Source organism: Ursus arctos, unplaced genomic scaffold (assembly GCF_023065955.2).
Source record: "Ursus arctos isolate Adak ecotype North America unplaced genomic scaffold, UrsArc2.0 scaffold_7, whole genome shotgun sequence".
NCBI classification, from domain to species: Eukaryota; Metazoa; Chordata; class Mammalia; order Carnivora; family Ursidae; genus Ursus; species Ursus arctos.
The window spans coordinates 74845650-74868084 of NW_026623089.1; the positions used below are offsets into that span (position 1 = coordinate 74845650).

A 22435-nucleotide genomic window follows, 5' to 3' on the forward strand; every position below is an offset into this window, starting at 1 on the left:
ACTATGGAGAATTTAAGAAACACTGGAGGTGGTAAGAATTCCTTGAGAAATAGTCCGTTGTTTTCCGACATCTGAGACAACCCAACCCTCCCCTCCCCGCCCTCCCCAGCAATGACATTACAATCAAGACCAATGGTACGAATTAAGATATGATTAACATCCTCTGACCTTTGAGAATTTTCACGTGATATACAGCGATGCATTTGTATAACAAACTGAAGGCTTCAGAGAGGAGGGGGGTGGGGGAATGCGATAGGCTGGTGATGGGTAGTAAGGAGGGCACATATTGCATGGTGCACTGGGTGTTATACGCAAGTAATGAATCATGGAACTTTACACCAAAAACTAGGGATGTACTGTATGGTGACTAACATAATATAATAAAAAATTATTTAAAAAAAGAATTTCATAGACTGATTTTTATAATAGATTCTTGGAAATGAAATTGTGTCATATATTAACATCATCTAGCGGGGAAAATGGTTTTCCGAAAGAGCTGAGGTTATTTTATTATCTTCCATCATAAGCATGAAGGACGCTGCTGCCATGTGCTATAGTTACTGTTCTCAAAATAATTCTACTCTAGTGAACTCCCCACAGTCAGTCCACATGTCTCATAAAAACACACAAATGGTGTCAAAGGTGATGCAATGAGCTTCTAGTCAGAGATTTTTAGACAACAGCCAAATAAGGTCTTTTTATTTTTTTAATTTTTTAAAAATATTTTATTTATTTATTTTTGAGCGAGAACACACAAGCAGGAGGGGGGAGGGGCAGAGGGAGAAGAAGACTCCCCGCTGAGCAGGGAGCCCAACACGGTACTCAATCCTAGGACCCCAAGATCATGACCTGAGCAGAAGGCAGATGTTTAAGCCACTGAGCCACCCAGGCACCCAGTAAAGTCTTTTTAATGTGAACTTTGACAGTGATTTTTGTCTTTGTTTTGAAAGTGTGTGCAATGCTGCATACAGACCGCCATCCTTCACTTGCAAGGTTCTCATATTGAAAACATGCAAAAAAAAAGTCAACATAATGGCAAAATGTAAAGTATAAAAAAATATAGTTGCCAAGTACCTGCCATGTGTAAATCTTGTAATAGATGCTTCGGAATTTATTACTAAAGTTATAATGAATTTATGTTGTGCTATATTTTCATAGTGTGTGTGTGTGGTAGTATGTTTAGTCTTTCATGTATGAAGCTAAAATCCTTTACAATCTCTACTAGCTAATAAGGAGACGACATAAACTTCCCTTTGGGGGGATCCACGCCACCTTTCTTCTCTCGCTCAAATTCCACCCACCCCCACTTGCCATTGCTTCAAACGAATGAGTCAAAATCCAGGGCAAAATGCTGCACCTTAAAGGAGGAGATATTGTAAGATTTGAAGATTCTGATGGTGGAAAATTTCAATGATTGCAAAAATCAGCGTGTATTGCATGCGTTCCTCTATTCTCCACCCCCTCCCCTCATTCTTGGCATCTTTAGTCAAGGAGAGGAGCCCATTCTACAGGTAAGAAAAGACTCAACACTTAATACCGCTCTCTCTATTCTTTCCACATTCACACACTGTGTACACATAAATTACTTCTCCTCAAATAAAAATACAATTTAAATAACCTCAACAAAAATTTAAAAATTAGCGCTACCCTATGCACAGAAATAGTAGTGCCCAGATTCTTTCCCTGATTTGAGAAAACCTTCAGTCTCCATCCTAAGACAGCTAGCATCAAGGTATGGAGGCCAATATTCTCTCTCCTCCTCTCCCATCTTCTGTCCCCCCAACCTTCCCTCCCTCCTAGCTCCTTCCTGTATGTATGGAGATACAGTAGGACCAGGCCGTAGAGGCCTAACTAAGGGTGGATAAAAGAATCTAATGCAGTTTAGTCTACTAGATTGAACTACGGGTTCTTAAAGCCAACGTCCTGGGTAACAACAGAGGGGTGTCTTGCTTTCCCTGTTGAGGTTCTATGCACATACTCTCCCCAGGAGCTGTGTGGGAAGCAACGAAGGATCAGGGACAGAATTTGGTTTTCTGTGGTTCACTGGCCAGAATGCTGTTACGAAATTTCATCTAACATGTTCCTATTGCCTTCCTTTGATTAGAGCCCATATAGATTAGCTTTGGAATCCATCACGCATCTACGCAATGCCCTGGTCTCCTTCCTCATGTCATAGACAGCTTTCCACGTCTCTTCTATTTATTTTCTAGGCAAAATTTGCTCTTGGATGGCGCCACTTAGCGTAATGTCCATGGACCTGATTGCAAATACCAAGCAGGATTTGGCATATTTAAATACTTTCTAAAACTTTGCATATGTCTATGTTAATTTAGGGTAAGTAGGGGTAGAGTCAAAAGATTTCATCAATCTTTAAAAGGATATCATATTTCTCTACCTTTTATTTTAAAATTTTTCCCTACTAAACATGTAGTAATACAGTAATAATGATCGTGGCGATATAATATACTCATAATCACAGTCATTCACTGAGGCAGGGTGCTGAGTGCTTTACATAAAGTCTCATTTGATTCTTACAAGAAAGCCGGAAGTAGGATTAATGGTCCCCATTGAAACGAGGAAGAATCTGAAGCTGAAAAGTGAAGGAACCTTCTTAAAGTATCACATTAAGTGGGGGTGATGATGATTATACACAGGCCGGACAGACTCCAGTGCCCATATTCTGAACACACTACACCACATAGAGGTGCCTAGGTGGCTCGGTCAGTTGAGCGCCCGACTTTTGATTTCAGCTAAGTCATAATCTCAGGGTCGTGGGATAGAGCCCTGCGTCAGGCTCTGAGCTCAGCAAGAAGTCTACTTGAGCTTCTCTCTCCCCCTCTTCCTGCCCCTCCCCCACCTCTCTTAAATAAGTAAATAAATCTTAAAAAAACCCACACTACACCACATTGATATCACAGGCAAAATGACTGAGTGGATAGCCTCTTTCAGGATAGGTAATAATAGTAAGCATAGCATATGTCTATACTTTATGCTAAGGAAAAACATTTCTAATTGAGTTTATCAGTAAATGGGGAGATAGTCTCTCCTTAGAACAGAAAACTATTTCACTCAACACCCCCCCTTAAATTATAACAAATAGGCTACATGGCTAAATGTCAGTGTGATTCCAGGCTAAATCAGGGTCTTATTCTTTTTTGTCTTGGAAAAAATAAAATATTTTAAAACAAAGCCTTTTTATTAGGAAGCAGTGAAAATGTATATAATAAAGTCTGAGCTCTTTAATTGTCCTATGTCCTGAAGCTGGTGCAAGGAGGTCAGCATTCCGGCCACCCTTCTCATACTGGCACAGGCAGACCACCGTGGACCAAGAGTTGTAAGAGCCAGGATCTACTTCTGGGTCAGCCGCAAGCCATATAGTATTGTATATGTCCACACAACGCTCCAGGCCTCATCCCCCTCAACGTACAGAAGGATAGCATTGCTTTTGTCTCTTACTTCACCGGTATGAGGCAATTTGACTCAGTTCCGTGCTCCTTGTTGCTAAAGTCTGATGGAATGTATTGTCAGGCTACCACGTCACCACTTTTATTCAATTACCACTTAATACAACATCAGATTTGCAAGGAATTTAGTTTTTGCTGCTTCTTGAATTAAACACAAGCCTACATTAACTGTGCATAATTTCCCTCTTAAATTATCTTCTTTTCCTTATCAACTCTAACAAGTGCAGAGGCACTTCACAGATTTAGCCTGATAGATGCCTTCCAAGTGAGTACTGACTGCCCTTCACAATTCTTCCCTTTCTCAAGGGTCAGCTTGAGACCCTTATGTAATAGACTTTTAAATAATTAAAAGTTTTAGTATGATTTCCTGTATGAATTGTGAAACCTAGTATCGTAACAATCTGTTTCCAGTCAAAAAAAATTATAAGACTAGCAAAGAACTCACTTAAATCTGTGCTGAGGTTGCAAACGTCATGTATAAATTTGGTCACTGTAATGGAGAAACCATTCTATCAAAGATAAAATAACTTACCATGCTATTTTACTTTGGAGTGCCTCAATAGTTCATCAACTATGGAAACAACCATTATGACAGAATATTGTGAACTTATTTTCAAACAGCAGAAAGGAATCTTAGGAATGTCAAGAAACGTCGCAATGCGCGCAGCAATCCTTTAGAGGCTGCACGTGAATTTGCTGGAAAACGGTAAGATCTGAAAACGTGGCCTCTTGCTCTCATTAAGCTATGTCTTGTGGTCGGTAAGCTGCCACAGTGTCTAAAACCTGTATCTGTGTAAGCGTATGACTTCTTGTGAGCTTCCATCTGCTCCATTCATTTCTGTACAATATGCTTATTACTAATCTTTTCACAGTACTATGATAGACACAGTAGGGCATGCCCTGTGGTGTATTCGGGGACAGCTAGTGATCACGGGATTGATTAAGAAACTAACGACTTTTAATAATATGAAGTAGAAGAGAAGGAAGAAATTGAAAAAAATATCATTGAGTGGTGAATAAATGACAAAAATGTGTTGACTATTTCTGTTTTAAATATATGGCTCTTCTAGCTCTTAAAACCATTATCCATTGGTTTTAGGAAACAAACACAGGAGTAAATAACAAGAGCAAATTTCCTACTTAGCAGCATTTATTAAGGACCTCTTGTCAAACCCCGTGCAGGCAATAATAGTATTAGTGGCTTAAGCATTAATGATCTATCTGCAGTGGAGACAGAGGAAGCTTCATTTTTTTTTTCTTTCTTTTCTTTAATAAGATTTTATTTATTTATTTGTCAGAGAGAGAGAGAGTACAAGCAGGAGGGGTAAAGGGAGAGGGAGAAGCAGGCTCCCCGCTGAGCAGGGAGCCCAATACGGGACTCGATCCCAGGACCCCAGGAGCGGAAGGCAGACCCTTAACTGACTGAGCCATCCAGGCATCCCACCTTCATTTCTGACATGACTCTGCAAAGCCCACAAACGTTCTGTTCTACCTGCTTACAATATCGAGTTTTTAGTATATCCATCACTTGAAATATCTCACTTAATCTTATAAAGAGCAAGAGTACCCAGCTAGGATCACAAATGGTGAGGGCAGGACCTGAAATGACATGAAGTGATTTTGTCCTTTGAGATGAGGGTCAGGACAAGATCTGATTCAGAGAGATTGGGTTATAAAAGGAAGTGTGATGGGGGCGCCTGGGTGGCGCAGTTGTTAAGCGTCTGCCTTCGGCTCAGGGCATGATCCCGGCATTCTGGGATCCAGCCCCACATCAGGCTCCTCCGCTGGGAGCCTGCTTCTCCCTCTCCCACTCCCCCTGCCTGTGTTCCCTCTCTCGCTGGCTGTCTCTCTCTCTCTGTCAAATAAATAAATAAAATCTTAAAAAAAAAAAAAAAGAAAGGAAGTGTGATAATAAAGGCAAATAAAGTGTCTTTTATCAGAGAATCAAATCGACCAGAGCCTTGGGACTGTTAATGTATCATTTATGTCAATCTCAAGGAGGAGAAAATTAGTAGAGAAAAAGGATATTAAAATATTCATGGCCAAATTTCCAGTGAATCTTTATCAAATCTCTCATTTGGGATGAGAGTTCATCTTACCTATGGGACATTATATAGTTTGCATTTAAATCCATTCAGCTAGCTATAAAGGCTTCCTGCAGACAATTTATCTCTCTGATATTTAAATAAACTAATGAGTCCTTTGACTTATACCTTCCTTAAAATAGATATGTCTTCACTGAGAAGTATATGCCCTAAATGCTATATATACTCTTCATTTGGAAATTGAAGCAAAATTGAAATCTGAATTATCTGAAGAAATAATTATAATATATATATTTATATATATATAATAAATAATGAACAAATAAATGATGTGTTTGATAGAAAAGTTCCAATTGGTGCAAAGAAAAATTACATTTGTATTAATTTTGTTATAAACATTCTCTATATTTTATATATTTTCAAATTTTATACATTTTTAATAACAGTATATTACATATAAAAATTATCTTAAGTAAAATATTAACTATTTTTTTGAGGGCTAAATACTTTCAGAGAGAATTTCTCCCACAAACCTCTTACTTTTTTTTTTAATGGGATTATTTTAGTTATAGTTTGCCAAATGATTGTATAGATGTGAGCATTTAAATCAATGTTTTTTTATAATAATTTTTTATTATATTAGTCACCATACAGTACATACCCAGTTTTTGATGCAATGTTCCATGATTCATTACTTGCGTATAACACCCAGTGCACCATGCAATATGTGCCCTCCTTAATACCCATCACCTGGCTAGCCCAATCCTCCACCACCACCCCCCCCGAAGCCCTCAGTTTGTTTCCCAGAGTCGATAGTCTCTCATGGAATCAACAGTTTTTGACCAGGGGTGATTTTGTGCCCTAGGAGATATCGGTAATGTCTGGAGATGGTTGCTGTTGCCACAACGCAGAGAAATGCCATTAGCATCCAGTGAGGGGAAGCTGAGAGTTCTCTAAATACTCTACAATGTGTAGGAGGGCCCTCCGTAACACAGTGCTATTCAGCCCCAAACGTCCATGGTGCCAGAGCTGAGAAGCCCTGATGCATGTGGGTCCTCGGGCTTCCCATCTGGCCTCCGAAACCCTTCAAGTCCTGAACAATTGTCGCACTGAAATATGAGGAAATAATTAAAATGCACAAGTCATTCAGTACGTGTGTTTCTAAGTAAAACAATCTCTAGCCCATGTGGCTGTCTTTGCCTACATGAAAAACATTTTCATATTATGAATGTCTAGAAAGCATATGAAGATAGGTGAACGTAGTAGCTTTGGGCTGGCGAATCAAGCCCCAGTTCCAAAAAACACTTTCCTGGGTCCAGCATCCGAAAGAAGCCTTAATGGACCCCAAATAGGGCCACACAGCTAATGATGTCAAGGTCCCCTGACAAGTTTGAGCAATAAAGTACTTTGAGTTAAAGCTAAAGAAAGTTTTTTTTTTTTTTAAGAAATTTCCTATCTAGAGCAAACTGATGAAAATACGAACATAGTCTCGAATTCTAACGCTTAATTTTGCTAAGTACAATGTTTCGACTTTGAAAGCCACTGTATTTTCTGGTTTTAATCTGCAATGAACGCTGATTAAAAAAGTAAAACCCAGTCAATTTGTAGGTGTGCATAAGTGTCCGGTTTCCCTCACTGGGGAAGAGCAGAGCGGGCAGGGGCGAGATGTCTGCCATCAGACTGCCTGAATGCAAATCCGTGCCCAGTCACACAGAAGTTAGGTCCACTTGGTCGGCATACGTTCACTCCAAAAGGGGTAGATAGTTATGTTTATCCTGAATGCAGTGTCCATTCCACACTATGCGGCCCACATTCAGCTCCCACTAAGTGTCAAGCATCGAGGAAGGGGGACAGGTCTGCGTCCCCACCGCTGATGCACGTTGTGTGCTGTGTGGGACCAAGCAGTGCTCTGGAAGCCCCCCACTGTCACAGAGGGCAGTGCTGTGGGTCAGGGGAACAGCTCCTTGTGAATTCAGAGACCAGGTTGGAATGCCATTTCCTCTGCTTACTAGGCGATGTCATCGTTGACATCATCCCACTCAGAAAAGTCAACTGAAACTGAAAACACTTACAGGTGTTTAAGTCAAAAACAGTAAGAATGAAGAGTTCCTAGTATTAATGGCAGCACTAGATTATAGCTTTTCAGAATCACATATAATCTCACAGATGATCATACATAACTTAAAAGAAAATGATCCTTCAGAAATTCACACCAAGACAGCATGCGACTGCAGGAGATTTAATCAATGGAGAGTTTCCTCACAGCCAAATCATCTTTGTATTATAAATCATAAAATAAAATATACACTGAAAAGCTTTACTTTGAAGCAAGGGCATAAGGTGTCAAGTCAGAGCTAAGGCACAAGTACCTGGGCTCCGGGATTTTAGTGGGGCCCTGGAAAAAGCCCGATCATAGGAAGAAAATGCAAGGTGTTGGAGGGGAAAAAGAAATTCCCCCGGAAAAACAGGAATCTGGTGCAAAATAAAGGCAGCCCAGAAGCCTAGATATCCAAAGGCCTTTGTCGTCCTGAGTTGGTGTGACTCTGCTTTATGAACTCACTCTGTCTTGGATCCTGGTTTGCACATCTATTCAGGGCAGGAGAGAGCGGGGAGGTACAACTCACACTCTCCTTCTTGGGGGGAGCCTCTAATGAAGGGCTGAACTCTGACGTGGGAAAAGGAAAATGATATTCTATGTCAACAACCAAGCAGGGCACGGGAAGGCAAGGCAGAGCCATAGGAATGGCCTTGGTTTTATGTGAGATGCACGGACCCACCTCCACTTCCAAGCCTACTCTTACCCACAAAATACACTCTTTATTTTTATTTTTTAAAGATTTTATTTATTTCAGAGAGAAAGAGAGAGAGAACGAGACTGGGGGGGGGAGAGGAAGGGGCAGAGAGAGAAGCAGGCTCCCGGCTGGGCAGGGAGCCCATTGTGGGGCTCGATCCCAGGACCCTGGGATCATGACCTGAGCAGACGCTTAACCGACTGAGCCACCCAGGTACCCCCAAAACACACTCTTTCGAAAGCCCCAGAAGGATGCTTGATGGGCACGGCTATTTTATCAATGGAGCTTAGAGACCATACGCTAAATGACTTTATCTAGATTAACATAGCTAGAACTTAATGCATCTGTCTGTCTGTCCGTCGAAATCTATACAGATGCACGTGCATGTACATATGTCATGCCTACAGACAGAGTGATAGCTTGAATGCTAAATGCTCTACTGATAAAACTCACAGCAAGTAGATTTAGAAAAAATGTAAAGGAGTGTTCACATTTTTTTCCAGAAGGTAAAGTATAGAGAAGTTTGCCTTCATGACACAGATTATCGTCAAACGCCTGATAGTAAGTGTTGTTATCATTACTAGGATGGCAGGTGCACGGTGGGTGCTGAAGAAATAGAAATGATAGTCAATTATTTCAACTGGACGTTTTCCTCAGTAGTAGAGAACGGTGAGCATTATGATGTAAGGAAGTAAATGAAGGATTGCCTGGAGGGGAGAGAGAGCATCGTTCTTAATTCTGTATGGTTTAGCTCTAGCAGCTGTCACCTCCCAGACAGGGTCTACACTGCTCCTCCCGGGAAAGGCAGCATCTTCCCTCCATGGGAAGTTGGCTTTGTTATCTATTTCCTGGCTGGCTATTGCTGAAAGCAGCAGGAATTATTTTTAATGGTACCTTATAAGGATGTACTTCTTGAATGAGTACAAAAGAGAATGGAATGAGTCGGTACGAGGTATGTTTACTTTTTTAGCATTATTATTTCAATAAAAAAATGTGACAGATGATTTAAGTCCAGTGTTAAAATGCCAAAGGGATTTTGGTAAAAGTTAATTATTTTTATCTCTTGCTTTGAGAAAGGGCACGGAAGTCTGGCGTGATTATTTATACTAATATAATAATTAAGTAGGATCATTAGTAAATTTGTTTTTCCACATAACTAAGCTATATAAATAACTGAAATTCACAATTTAAGTGCCAATTTTTTCTCTAAGCACTAATATAAGAGTTGTTTTCAACATTTAAAAAAAAAATCCATGGATCTTATTTTAGCTTTTTCTTTTGATAAACCAGTACAGCTATATTATAAGGTTATTATATAGGGCTGTGACTCATTAGTAAATATATTCTACTGAAGTGTTTAAGACAACTTACCACCACAAATTGTACATTTTCTTTTCTCTGTTTGTTTTCTTCTCTCCCTGCCCTCAGTTGGGGTTTTGGATCAGGGAATTTCCTAAAGTGGATACAGGTGTGCTCCTTTTGAGACAATCTTTAGGCACTGATTGAAACTGTCTCTATTACTAAAAGATGTAGAATTATTTTGATATTGAAATACCCACCATACACTGTGCGTATTAACATTGTAAGTTCAGGTGCACAATTTTAAATGCCCTCCTTAAAAATTGTGCCAATTACATTCTCTTTCTGATGCATGACAGTAAGCACCTCCTCATGTCCTCACCCGCCCTAAGTGTTATCATGGTTTAAACCTCTGATTATGGTTTATCGATGAGTTTCAGAAGAAGCTAACAAAATGAACTTTAATTTCTCAGATAAATTTTGAGTATTTATAGGTTGTCCCTCTTGGGAGTAAGGGACAAAAATATAAATTCTGAAATTGAACTGAAAAAATTTCTCACTATAATCAAAATGGAAATACTTCATTTCGCAAATACACATGGAGTCCTTACTTTGTTAGGTTTGAAATAAACACTGGTCTACATAGTAAAAAAGGCAGGTGAAATCCTACAGGCCTAAAATTTATGATGGGAGGTATAGATCTCCTTATACATCTTAAATTCTAACGGTGGGATGCATATAATAAACTAATAAATAGATTAATAATAACATTTATTACAGCTGTAGAAATATTTATTGAGTCCCTCTTAGAGATAAAACCCTGAACATAGCAGATAAAAATCTCTATCTAGCTTGCATTCTAGTAATAATTACATAACATATAAGTAAAATTTAAAAGCATATACGTGCTATGGAAATCAATTGACCAGAATAAAGGAATTATGTGTTGGATTGGGGTAGGGTTACTAGGACCATGCAGAGAATTGCTACAAGGTGTATCATAAATAGTAAACATGTGTAAGAAAGTGTCACAGCAGCTCAGACTTGAATGACAGGAGGGAGACATCTATTTGAAGATCATTGGGAGCAAGACCAGAAGAAGAAGAATATTTGTACAAAGTCTGTAAGGCAGAAACTACTTGCATGTTTGAAGTGGGAGAAGAGAAGGCAGATACACCAGATGCCTGCAGACCACTGAGTCACAGGTGCGCAGGGGAAGGCATAGGCCAGATCATGGGAGGCTATGGCAATGTGGGCGAGGCAGACACATATAAAAGGGTATAATCAGAATTATATTTATAATCATATAGTATATTCATCTCTGAAATCCGTATCTGTTGAATGCATTCCATATTTCTGAGTTTAACCATCTGCATCTGTAAGTTTGCATGTGTTTCTGAAACACCCACTAATAACATAAATAAAAGAGCGGGTACCAAGTTCACTTTAACACTTGCTTTCCCTGAGTTTTTCATAGGATTGGTTGATTTCTTTGGATCAGTGTTCCACATGAAACGTCACGAGCATACCCAATTGAGTTGTTCCACACAGGGTAGTCGAGGGGCATAAACATAAAGGCAGGGCCCTCATACATGGAATAAGGTGATGAAGATGCAGGTGTATCAGAGAAGGGGGGAAACACAAGAACAGAGAGCACGGCAGGTTACCGAAATGTCAAAACATCATGCCAAATAGTTGATAAACGTTCAGTCCAGTGATTGGGTGTGTTTGGAAGGGAAATGTATTTATATATAATCATTTTACTCTATTTCTGTAATGGCTATTTTATAATTTTTTGTAACTCTTATTTCACCAGAGTAGAATAAATAAATTCAGGCAATCTTGCATTCTCACCCATTCCTTATGTTTGTAACTAAGATCCAAAGGAGGCTTACAGTATACTACATCGTAAAGGAATAAGGAGAAGAGAAGGGTCTTCAGAGACATCTGTCCACACTCTCACATTCATGTGCATTGTCTAGGCTGGGTCCCATCCACAGCTCCCTTTAAATCCACTGATGTTCCAACATACCAACATACCAGCCTAGAAGCCCATGATTTATCCACGGTATAAGGAAGTCAGTTGGACATCAAGTTGCAAAGGGCTTCTTTACACGTCCCTTCCTTGAGGTACAGAAGTTGATTTAGCTGTTTGGTGTTGATGAAGAGGTATGCAATAAGAGACCAGGGTCTAAAAGTCACATACAATGTGAGAAAAAAAAATCAATTACTTATTAAAAAATATTTGCTTGTCACACCAATCGATAATATGGCAAGATGAAATCCTAGATAAGAACACAACATGGAAAAGATCTGCCATAAAAGCGAGCCACACTTGCAGAGAATTAAAATACTTACTCGTATATGTCATTTAAATGCTTGGCAAACTTCAGCCATAGAATAGAAGTATTTTTTTTATGTGCAGGAAGTTTAATTACAAAGAAGGGAAAATACTGAAATGCATCAAAGCCTTAGGATAAAGAATCACCAAAAATAATTACTAAATTAAAAAAATCAAATTGAAAATTAAAATTTTATTTATTTCAAGGTATAAGAAAATAAATCCTTTTTCCCCATTTGCCACACATTTTAGTGTAATATATTACAGTACTTTGAAAGAAATCTTACCAAAGACAATTTTAATTTGGTTCACCTCCGGTGGCAGCAAAATTTTGAGAAGAAAGCTAGGTATAGATTTGCTGGAAGGGGAATTTACTTTTATATCTAGGAAGTTGAATCTTTATAGACTTCTTTTTAAAGAACATTTGACTATAAAGATTTCTCGTTAGAAGAGAATGTTCTCATTTGATCTTTTACTCTTTTAGTTTGTGCTTCACAACAAACCAGTATTAAAAGTGTTTTGTATACAATCTAGTTTGATGTGTGTCTTTAATTTTATAAAAAATATTTCAAATCTGTAAAGGAGCTAATAAATAAATAAATAAATAAATAAATAAATAAATAAATATATGGGGGAAAGATATGAAGTTTCCTCTGAGAATAATTAATAATATAATTTAAAAGCTCAACAAGTGTTTTAAATCTGTTGAATCAAGTATAGAGAAATTGATCTCATATAATCACATGTATTTAGCAAATGACATGTTACTTTTATCATTACATTAAAATCCACATTTCACTATGCAAACCTTTCTGTACTAACTTCAAATTTTTCTACAAAATAAAATTGTCCTAAACATTGACTTCCTAACTAGATACTACAATTCCTTCATATATGACTCTGTTCCTGAAAGGGAACACAGGGCATAAATCTGATAAAAATTAAATTCAAGATATCAGATCAACTCCATGTAAAGATGTCAGTTCTTTTCAACTTGATCTATAGACTGCAATTCCAATCAAAATCCATGTCATTTTGTCATCATCAACAAACTGATTCTAAAGTTGATATGAGGGGCGCCTGGGTGGTTCAATTGGTTAAGCATCTGCCTCCAGCTCAGGTGATGATCTCAGGGTCCTGGGATCAAGCCCCATGTCGGGCTCCCTGCTCAGTGTGGAGCCTGCTTCTCCTTCTCCCTCTGCCCCTCTCCCTTCCCCACTAGTGCTCTCTCTTTCTCTCTCTCACACACTCACTTTCTCTCTCTGAAATAAATAAAATCTTAAAAAAAAATAAAGTTGATATGAAAAGGCAAAAGACCTGGAATAGCCGACATACCATTAAAGAAGAACAAAGTTGAAGGACTGACACTACCTAACTTCAAGACTTATTATAAAGCTACAGAAATCAAAACTGTGTGGTATTGGCAAAAGAGTAGAAAAATAGATTAATGGAACAGAGTAGAGAGCCACAGAAAGACTCACACAAATATAGTCAATTGGTCTTTATCAAAGGAATGAACATAATTGGGTGGAAAAGAGTCAGTCTTTTCAACAGAAGGTGTTGGAACAACTACACATCCACATGCTTACACCTGTCACAGAAAATAAAACAAAATGGATCATAAGCCTCAATGAAGAATCCAAAACTATAAAACTCCTAGAAGATTAACATAGGAGAAAATCTAGGTGAACTTGGGTTTGGCAATGTCCTTCTAGATACAACACCAAAGGTATAATCCATGAAACAAAAGTGAATATTAGATTTCATTATGATCAAAAACTTTTGCTCTGTGAAAGACGCTGATAAGAAGATGACAGTATAAGCCAAAGACTGGGAGGAAATCTTTTCAAAGCATGTATCTGATGAAGCACTTGTGTCCAAAATATACAAAGAAGACTTAAAACTCAACAATAAGAAAACAGTTTCATTAAAAAATGGACAAAAGATGTGAATATCACCTCCCAAAGAAGATGTAAAGATGGCAAGTAAGCATATTGAAAAGATGCTTAACATCATATGTCATTAAGGAATTGCAAAGTAAACCCCAAAACGAGATATCACTACACACCAATTAGAAGGACCGATATCCAACAGACTGCAGACACCAACACTGAGGAGGACGTGAAGCAGCAGGATCTCTCATTCATTCATGGTGGGAAAGCAAAATGGTGCAGCTACTTTCTAAGGCAGCTCCTTACACAGCTAAATTTACTCTTATTATAAGATTCAGCAGTCACACTCCTTGGTATTTATTCAGGTGGGTTGAAAACTTAACATCCACACAAAAACATGAACACGGTTTATAGCAGCATAATTCATAATTCCCCAAATCTGGAAGCAACCAAGATGTCCTTCAATATACACATGAATAAACAAATTGACCTACATCCGTACAATGTAATATTATTCAGCCATTAAAAGCCATAAAGCCTTGAAAAGACATGGAGGAAATGTAAATGAGTATTGCTAAGGGAAAGAGAGCCAATCTGTGTTAGTCCCATTATACAAAATTGCATAAAAGGCAAAACTATGAAAACTATAAAAGGATCAGTGGTTGCCAGGGGCTCGAAGGGAAGGAGGGAGGAATGAAGCCCAGAGGATGTTCAGGGTAGTGAAACTATTCTGTATGACAACATATGGTGGATACATGTCCTTATACACTTGTCAAAACCCAAAGAAATGTATAGCCTGGAGAGTGAACCCTAATGTAAACTACTGGCTTTAGTTAGTAATAATGTTCATCAATTATAAATATATCAATATATATATAAATATATCAATAATGTTCGTTCATCAATTATAAAACAAATATATCACAGTAATGCTGTATGTTCATCATAGGGAAAACTCTGTGAGGAGGCAGAAGAAGTAATGTGAACTCTGTATACTTCCTGTTAAATTTTTCTGTAAACCTAAAACTGCTTTAAAGATAAAGTCTACTGATTTTAAAAAGGTATATATGTTTGTGCAGAGATAGCCAGCAAGGAAGAAGATTGGATGTTGCCTTGATTTAGAACTGGCTGTGATTTTTAGTGGAGAAATACTTGGCAGCAACTATACGAGAGAAATGATGAACCAATTTCCTATGTCTTCTTGAAAGCAAAAATAGACAAAAAGAAAGAAACAAAACAAAGGATTGAAGAATTGGATGGCTCATATCCTTAGAGATTTAACTGAAAAGAAATTCCATGTCTTAAAGCTCAGAACACAGCCATTTTATTGTGTAGTAAAATCAAATGTCGTTTTGATTTAATTATTTTTCATTTATCCACTCACGTATTCATTCCATTGACATTTACTGAACACCTACTGAGTGCTAAATGTTTCAGATACTGTTAGTTAATGAGTATGCTATAGTTAAGTAGACATGTTTTTTGCCCTTGAAAGGATTATACTGCAGAACTCGGACAAGTAATCACACCATTACAGGAGACTCTGCTAAATATTATGGAAAAGAAATAACAAGTTTCTAAGAAGGTGCCAGAAAATGAATAATGGAGGGGTAGCAGTCCAGAATTGGGGCGGGGGAAAAGACATGGGAAAAAATAAGTAGGTAGAATTAGCAAAGAGGATAAAACTGGTAGGTAGCTTAGCAAACAGGGAGAGAATATTCTAAGCATAGGGAACAGCTTTATGCCAAGCTGTTCCTAGAGGTAAGAGAGAAGCTTATTTCAGGAAATTAAAAAAAAATAGTGTGTTTGAAACATAGATTTGGGAGTGGGAGAGAGAGATGGAAAATGTTAACGAGTTGAGCAGGTTCAGATTTGAACAAATAACTCTGTTTCAGTATGGAAACTGGATTGTATGAAGGGAAGATCAGTGAAGAAGATTTTGTGGTATTTTCTGCAGGAGAAAATGGCAGTCTGAGCAATGGTGATGGGAAGTAGTGTATGGATTCACAAAATTCGGGAGTTATGTGTTACAGAATTTAGTAATCTATGGGACATGGGAAGTTAGTTAGAGGAATGGATGAAACATGGCTCCAGATTTCCCTCCTCGTACAACTGGGTGGGTGGCAGTGTCCTTCATCCCTATGGAATTCATGAACATTGGATTCTATAGGGAGAAGGCAGTAAGGTCAGTGTTTCAGGAATTTTTTGTTTTGTTTTGTTTTAATGCAAGTCCAGGAGTAAATTAATATATGAGTTGAAAGTATATATTTGGGAGTTATTAAATGGCAAAAAAGCCATGGAAATGGATAAAATTAGGAGATTTCCTTTAGAGATAGAGTAAGGAGTCTAAGAATTGAAAGAACTTAAAAGGATTTCAACATTATGAAACAGGAATGACTTTTCTAGAGTTTTGACTGGCAATGTTTTCAGGCTGGAAGCAAAAATATAAATACAAACATAAATCTACAAGAGCAAAATGCTTCAGGCAATCCCGATTTAATCATAAACGTAATTCAAACTGATGTCTCCATAAATTGATACACTGTCTCTCAAAATATTTGCAATTACAAAGACCTAAAAAGTGAGCTAGATTAGGTAAAAATTATTTTCCAAATTGGTAGTTATATTATAAATTGGTAGTTATGTATACATTGGTAGTTTTTTTTTTTTAATTTTTTATTTTAGTTTTATTTCCTTAGAGAGAGAGGGCACGTGTGAGTGGAAGTGGAGGGATGGAGGGAGACAGGAGAGATAATACCGAGCAGGCTCCATGCTCAGTGCGGGGCCTAAGCAGGGCTCCATCCCAGGAAACTGAGATCACAACCTGAGCCAAAAGCAAGAATTGGCCACTTAACCGACTGAGCCCCCCAGGCGCCCCTACATTGGTAGTTATTATATCTGTGATATCTCTTGATACAATTAGAAATTTTAAATTATCCAAATTGAAATGTTTTATATCTCAGAGCTTCTTTCAAAACCCCAACCAAACCCTTAAAAGAAATAAATACAGTGGAAATAAAGACTGCTTGAGAACACTGCTCTATGCCTGCTCTACAATTTTCTATCCCAAAGCTCTTTATCTAGAGGACCCTGAAGCTTAGTCGTGATTATAGAACTGTTTTTCACAAGATTACATTCTTAACCTTGTAACTAAAACAGATGAAATTGTACCAGGTTCTCTTCTGCTCCGGTCAGTGGCAGAGGGCTGGATTTATGATGCACTGTTTTCTCTTCTTTTTACAAGCTTTGTCACAGGAATTGGATGTTGGGATTTTATGGCCTCATCTGTCCCCTGGAAGATAACACTTAATTGTAGAACTTTGACCTTCTCCCTGTTCTGTAATCGTACTGAATCATCGTTCTGATTCTTCCCTTTACCAGTTAGCTCTGTAGCCCCTGACAAGAAAGGAGTCACAAAGAATGCCATTTGTCATTGATAAGTGGCCAAAGACTGGCGCTCCAGTCCCATATTTCTCATAACTCTCTTGGCTTTCTCGGGTTGGATTCTCCTTCTTGAAATAGTCATTCAACTGGAAGCAAAACAAAATCCTAAAGTAATGCATGAATAACTACCAAGATGAGGAGGAAAGATGATTTCTCTTGATTGACAGAAGAATCTGTCAGCTAGATAATGAATTTAAGCTATGGGTCCCATTAAGAAGCAGGACTAATTCTCTCACAGTTCCCATACCTTCGTGGCACCATCAGTGATTACTTAAATAAACAGGTAGGTCCTGTCACCATTAGCATGTCAGCCACCGAAGTATATAAAGAGTTAGGAGACAGAGTTCTGCTGACCCAACATCTTCCATACTATGCAGAGATGCATAATCTTCAGACGAAGATTGGAGTACAAACGAAATTGCTCTTTTTCAGTGACAGGCTTCGTGATGAAGATGTGAAATTCTGGATTCCCAAGAGTCATGGGAAACATGCATTTTGTATGATGGCTCCATATGACACATGCAATAGACAGCCACCTGCTTCCATTGTTTGGGGCATTCAACTGCTCAGTGTGAAGAACCTGGCCCAGTTGAAAGCCGCACGGCCTCTTCGGTCCTGAGATTCTCTGATTCAGTGCTGTCAAGATGCACCCTGGCCCATAGCTACTTGTGTTTATGCATATTTTATCATTCTAGAATAAAATTATTGAGAACATACATTTGCATTCCAGATATATATATGGGCAAAGGCCAAAATACATAATACTGTACTCTAAATTGTTAAAGAAAGCATTGGCAGCCAGCCATTTTGACACTGAGAATAACACACATCATTAAAAGATTTAGGTTGAGAGGAAAAATGATTTGAAAGTGAGTAACATTGAGATTCCTCTGCTTTGAAAACAGGCTCCAGGAGGAGTTGAAAACTGCCATAAAAATCTCAGGAAGTTTTAGGTGGTCTGGTTCTCCATAAGAAAAGGATTTATCCAGGCTATTTTGACTTCAATGATTTCTTCAATGAATCTGTTAAGTTGCAAAGTAGAGGCCAAGTGGCTCTTGGTTTTTCTTTAGCTGAAACTGCATGTGTGGAATGGATCAGAACAATACATCTAGTTTAAAAGATTCAAAAATAAACAAATATTTCATATCTACTCTTTGTTATACCCTAATCATAAAGAAGGAAAGGAATCAGAGAAACCATATGAATAAAATGTGTGAAGACTTTAAATGAAATTTAACATCCCTCTTTCCCCCCTTGTACCAAAATACAAAATATACCTTATTTTATAAGTTGATTTATCTTATAAACTTGTCGCTTTATCTTATCGACTAAATGCATAGAGTCTTCACTTTTCAGTTGTCATATTGGTGTGCCTCTTAATAGGTTCTAATTAGATCTTGGTTTGAAATTAATAGACAAAGAAAAATAAGAAAACTTTACTCGGAAAACAAAAACAAAAAAAAAGTCAATTATCCAAATTCATTTAAATGGTCTTTTGTTCAACAGGTCTTTTCTTCTCCTCTAGATCTGTCAGTTTTCAAAGTTCACAGCTCAGAATTTCGTAGGAAAGAGAACCTCCTCATTTGCCCCAGTGCAAACTTTGGCCTGCGAGACCCAGTTCTCTCTCTTGTATCTTCTGTAAGTGAAGTTTACCAGCCTCACATTTTTTCCCTTGAGTTAGAAGCAAGTTCATTGGTTTCCAGATCACTGATCTCTTTAAGTCTCAACTCTCTTTTTCTCTGTTCCTCTGTCTCTTAATAGAAGACAGATCAATGATAGACATAGATAGATAGATAGATAGATAGATAGATAGATATAGATAGATCGATCGATGATGGAGATAGATGGATAAATAGATCGATGGTAGAGTAGATGGATAGACAAACGATAGAGAGATGATAGATAGGCACATAGATAGACAGATAGATAGATAGATAGACAGATAGATAGATGATAGATAGATACAGGGATTAACATACTGTTTTTTTTATAGTTATTAAGTGCCTCTCCTCTAATCCCATACTACTAGATCTTGTCTGGGAATTGCTTAAAGACAATACAAGCATGACATTGTCTCATAATTATTATTAGAAAAATAGGGGCACCTGGGTGGCTCAGTTGGTTAAGCAACCAACTCTTGGTTTTGGCTTAGGTCATGCTCTCAGGGTCCTGAGATTGAGCCGTACATTGGGCTCTGTGCTGGGCATGGAGTCTACTTGAGATTCTCCCTCTCCCTCTACCCCCCCCCCCCAATAATAAATAAACAAGTAAGTAAGTAAATAAATAAATAAATAAAATCTTTAAAAAATAATTAAGATTCTTCCATTTTACTGAGTACAAAATAAAAATGGACTAAATATAGATTTTCATATCATAGATGCTAGGAACATATTTCTGTTTCCCTCACTTGGAATTATTTTCCTCTTCTTAACCCTGCCCCGTGGTCCAACATCCCTCAGGTATCAACTGAAGTATCGTCTCCCTCGAATAGTTTTCCTTCACTCCTAGATGCAGTTAGCTGATCCAGCAAAATACTCTTATAACACAATGTAATGTTTCCCTTGTGGTATTTATTCTAGTCAATTGTCATTGCTGTATAATCATCACTTCTTTAGTAATCACCTGAACAAGGGAACAGAGTCTGTCTACCTTGGTCAACGGACACTCTGGGCTTTGCATCATGCCTTGCCGACAAATACTTTATCTTTAAAAATGAGCAAATGAATAAATATGAAGACTACTGTCAGTCTGTAAAACAATCAGAATCTCTGTTACACTAATAAAAAAAAATCTGCTTATTTAACCAGCTGACACATTTAACAAACATTTAAAAGACATGAACTGGAAACCACTGGGTTTTTCCCAATCTGGGTCTATGACTTTAATAGGATGGGCTGTCCCTGGAAGTGTTGAATCACTGTGATGAGCCATTCCTAGTGCAGAAAGCCTTTCAAGAAGTTTCATTTATATTTCTAAGTTTTTGTCACTCAGGGCTTCCTAGAATTACATGAGCTGAATCTAGAAGTTATTACTTTTTTAAAAGGATTCTTGAGAACTCGAGCAGTTTAAATAATTTTATGAACTCTTTTGAGAATTAATTCCTGGATTCCATAAAAATGGGCATTCACATGGCACTTTGCTTACAATTTCAGAGCACTAATAGACCTCCTTAATCGGTGTCATATAATGAGTCTGCCCATTCAGAAAGGTGAGGACAATCTTCAATCGAGGACATTTTAAGCTTCAGTCATAGGACCAAATACCTTAGCTCCATACCTTGGCCCTATTAGAACAATTCCTGGTGAGGGCTCTAAAGTAAACCATTTTCCCAGTTAATTATCCATCAAAGTTCTAACAGAAAGCATCTCTGTCCTGTGTCTATAAGAACATTGTAATGCAATTGTAAAATGTGTCTGCAAGCTCAGAGAAAAGGCACTAATGGTAACTGTTTTACCAGCAAAACCCAATAAGCTGTCACCAGACCAACCCCTACATTTGACAGCTGGCTTACACTGAAACTCAGATTGTAAGCTTTTGACAAGGGACGTATATCTATATTCAGGGAAAACTTTTCTAAACTCTCAAATAGGACTTCATTTTTTTTATTTCACAGGATCCATCCTCTGACTGAGAGAAATATGCATTTAGAAGAGAATGTTTCTATGACAGTGAATACTTAAAACTTAGGAATTCCTAATAAATCCTTAATGGTCCTCCTCTACGTGGATGGTCAGGAGGTAAACCTGTTAAGACATGTGGGAATGTTGACTCTGTAGCTACAGGACAATGAACTCTAAGGTTCACTGCCATTGTATAGTGGCATTAAACTCCTTAAACTTACTATTCCTCTCCCTACACTCAACAGTTTCTAATTTCGAGTTCTGTCCCCCAAAGGTAGTGTGCTGGGATTCTGTAAATTAGCAAAGCCAGTAAGCATATATGAAGTCATCCAGCTGCAGGGGAGGTCGGTATTGCCGACTCCTATATTGTGTGCCTCCAAGCACAAAAAAGAATGGCTTGGTGTCTCAAGTCCCCGAAGACAGAGCTTAAAACAGCTGCAGAACTCTCTTTTGATATGCGTACTTTTTCTAAAACTAAAAATAGTATCCCTAGTTTGTATTTTATTATATAAATCTACAGATACTTCAGGAATGATCAACACAGATGAAAGATCAAGTAGGCTAAACATTTGTTATACTGAACACATGAATAATTTTGCATTCCTTAAAACCAATAGGGAATAATCCTATTCAGCACATATTTGGCGGAGAAGCCTTGCTCTACTTCAGGCAAAAGTAGAGAAGGAGGGAATCTGGTCACAGTGCTCAGAGTGACGGTTACTTTCTTGTGTCCAGACATTAGGCTGTAGATCTAAACTTTAACTTGCCCATTAGGCAAAATGAAAACCATGTTATCAACAAATGGGGACTTGCCATATTAGAACACAATTTAGCTACTACCTCTTATACAGCATGTCCTTTGGTATTAACACTTGAATAATGCTTTTTCTGAATAACATTACCCGATTCCATCATATTTCTGGTAATACTTAAACAACCCTGTAAATCGGCATGCCAAGAACTTGTGCAATGATCGTCCTTTATTCATTCTGTGTTTTAACAAGGTGCTCATATTTGTTATTGTGACTTTTTGGATACTCTGAAAGTTATCTCTTACCCCCATCGACACTTATGCTTCAATTTAAGAAGTATAGAATAAACTGAATCCCAGTTATTTTACAGAGAAATAGAGTGAGCCAATGACACATGAACTCACTTATCCAACGACAACACCATCTAACTGGAAACAGAGTTCATGAGCTAGTAAGTGCTTGTTTTCTCCCAGGAACAAGTGAAGAGCCTTAAAATCTTTCATTTTTGTGGTACCTATCATTCATGTAGAATCTTTCATTTGTAGTATTGATGGTAGGAAATAGAGAGTGACCACAAAGTACTAGAAACTACAAGAGCTGATTTATTAGTTAGTTAAAAGTTAAAAAGTTAAAAAGAACAGTACTCCCTGTTATCTATAAGGGATACATTCCGAGACCCCCAGCAGATGCCCAGAATCACAGACAATACAAAATCCTATATATATACTACATTTTTTCCTATACATACATACCTATGATAAAGTTTAATTTATAAATTATGCATGG

The 22435-nt window shown here is 37.9% G+C and overlaps 1 long non-coding RNA gene across 1 annotated transcript in view; it reads right to left on the bottom strand.

Moving 5' to 3' along the window:
* The window catches only part of LOC123001304 (uncharacterized), a 72162-nt gene that overhangs the window by 20464 nt on the left and 29263 nt on the right, over positions 1–22435 (bottom strand). The gene's annotated exons all lie outside the window — the stretch shown is intronic.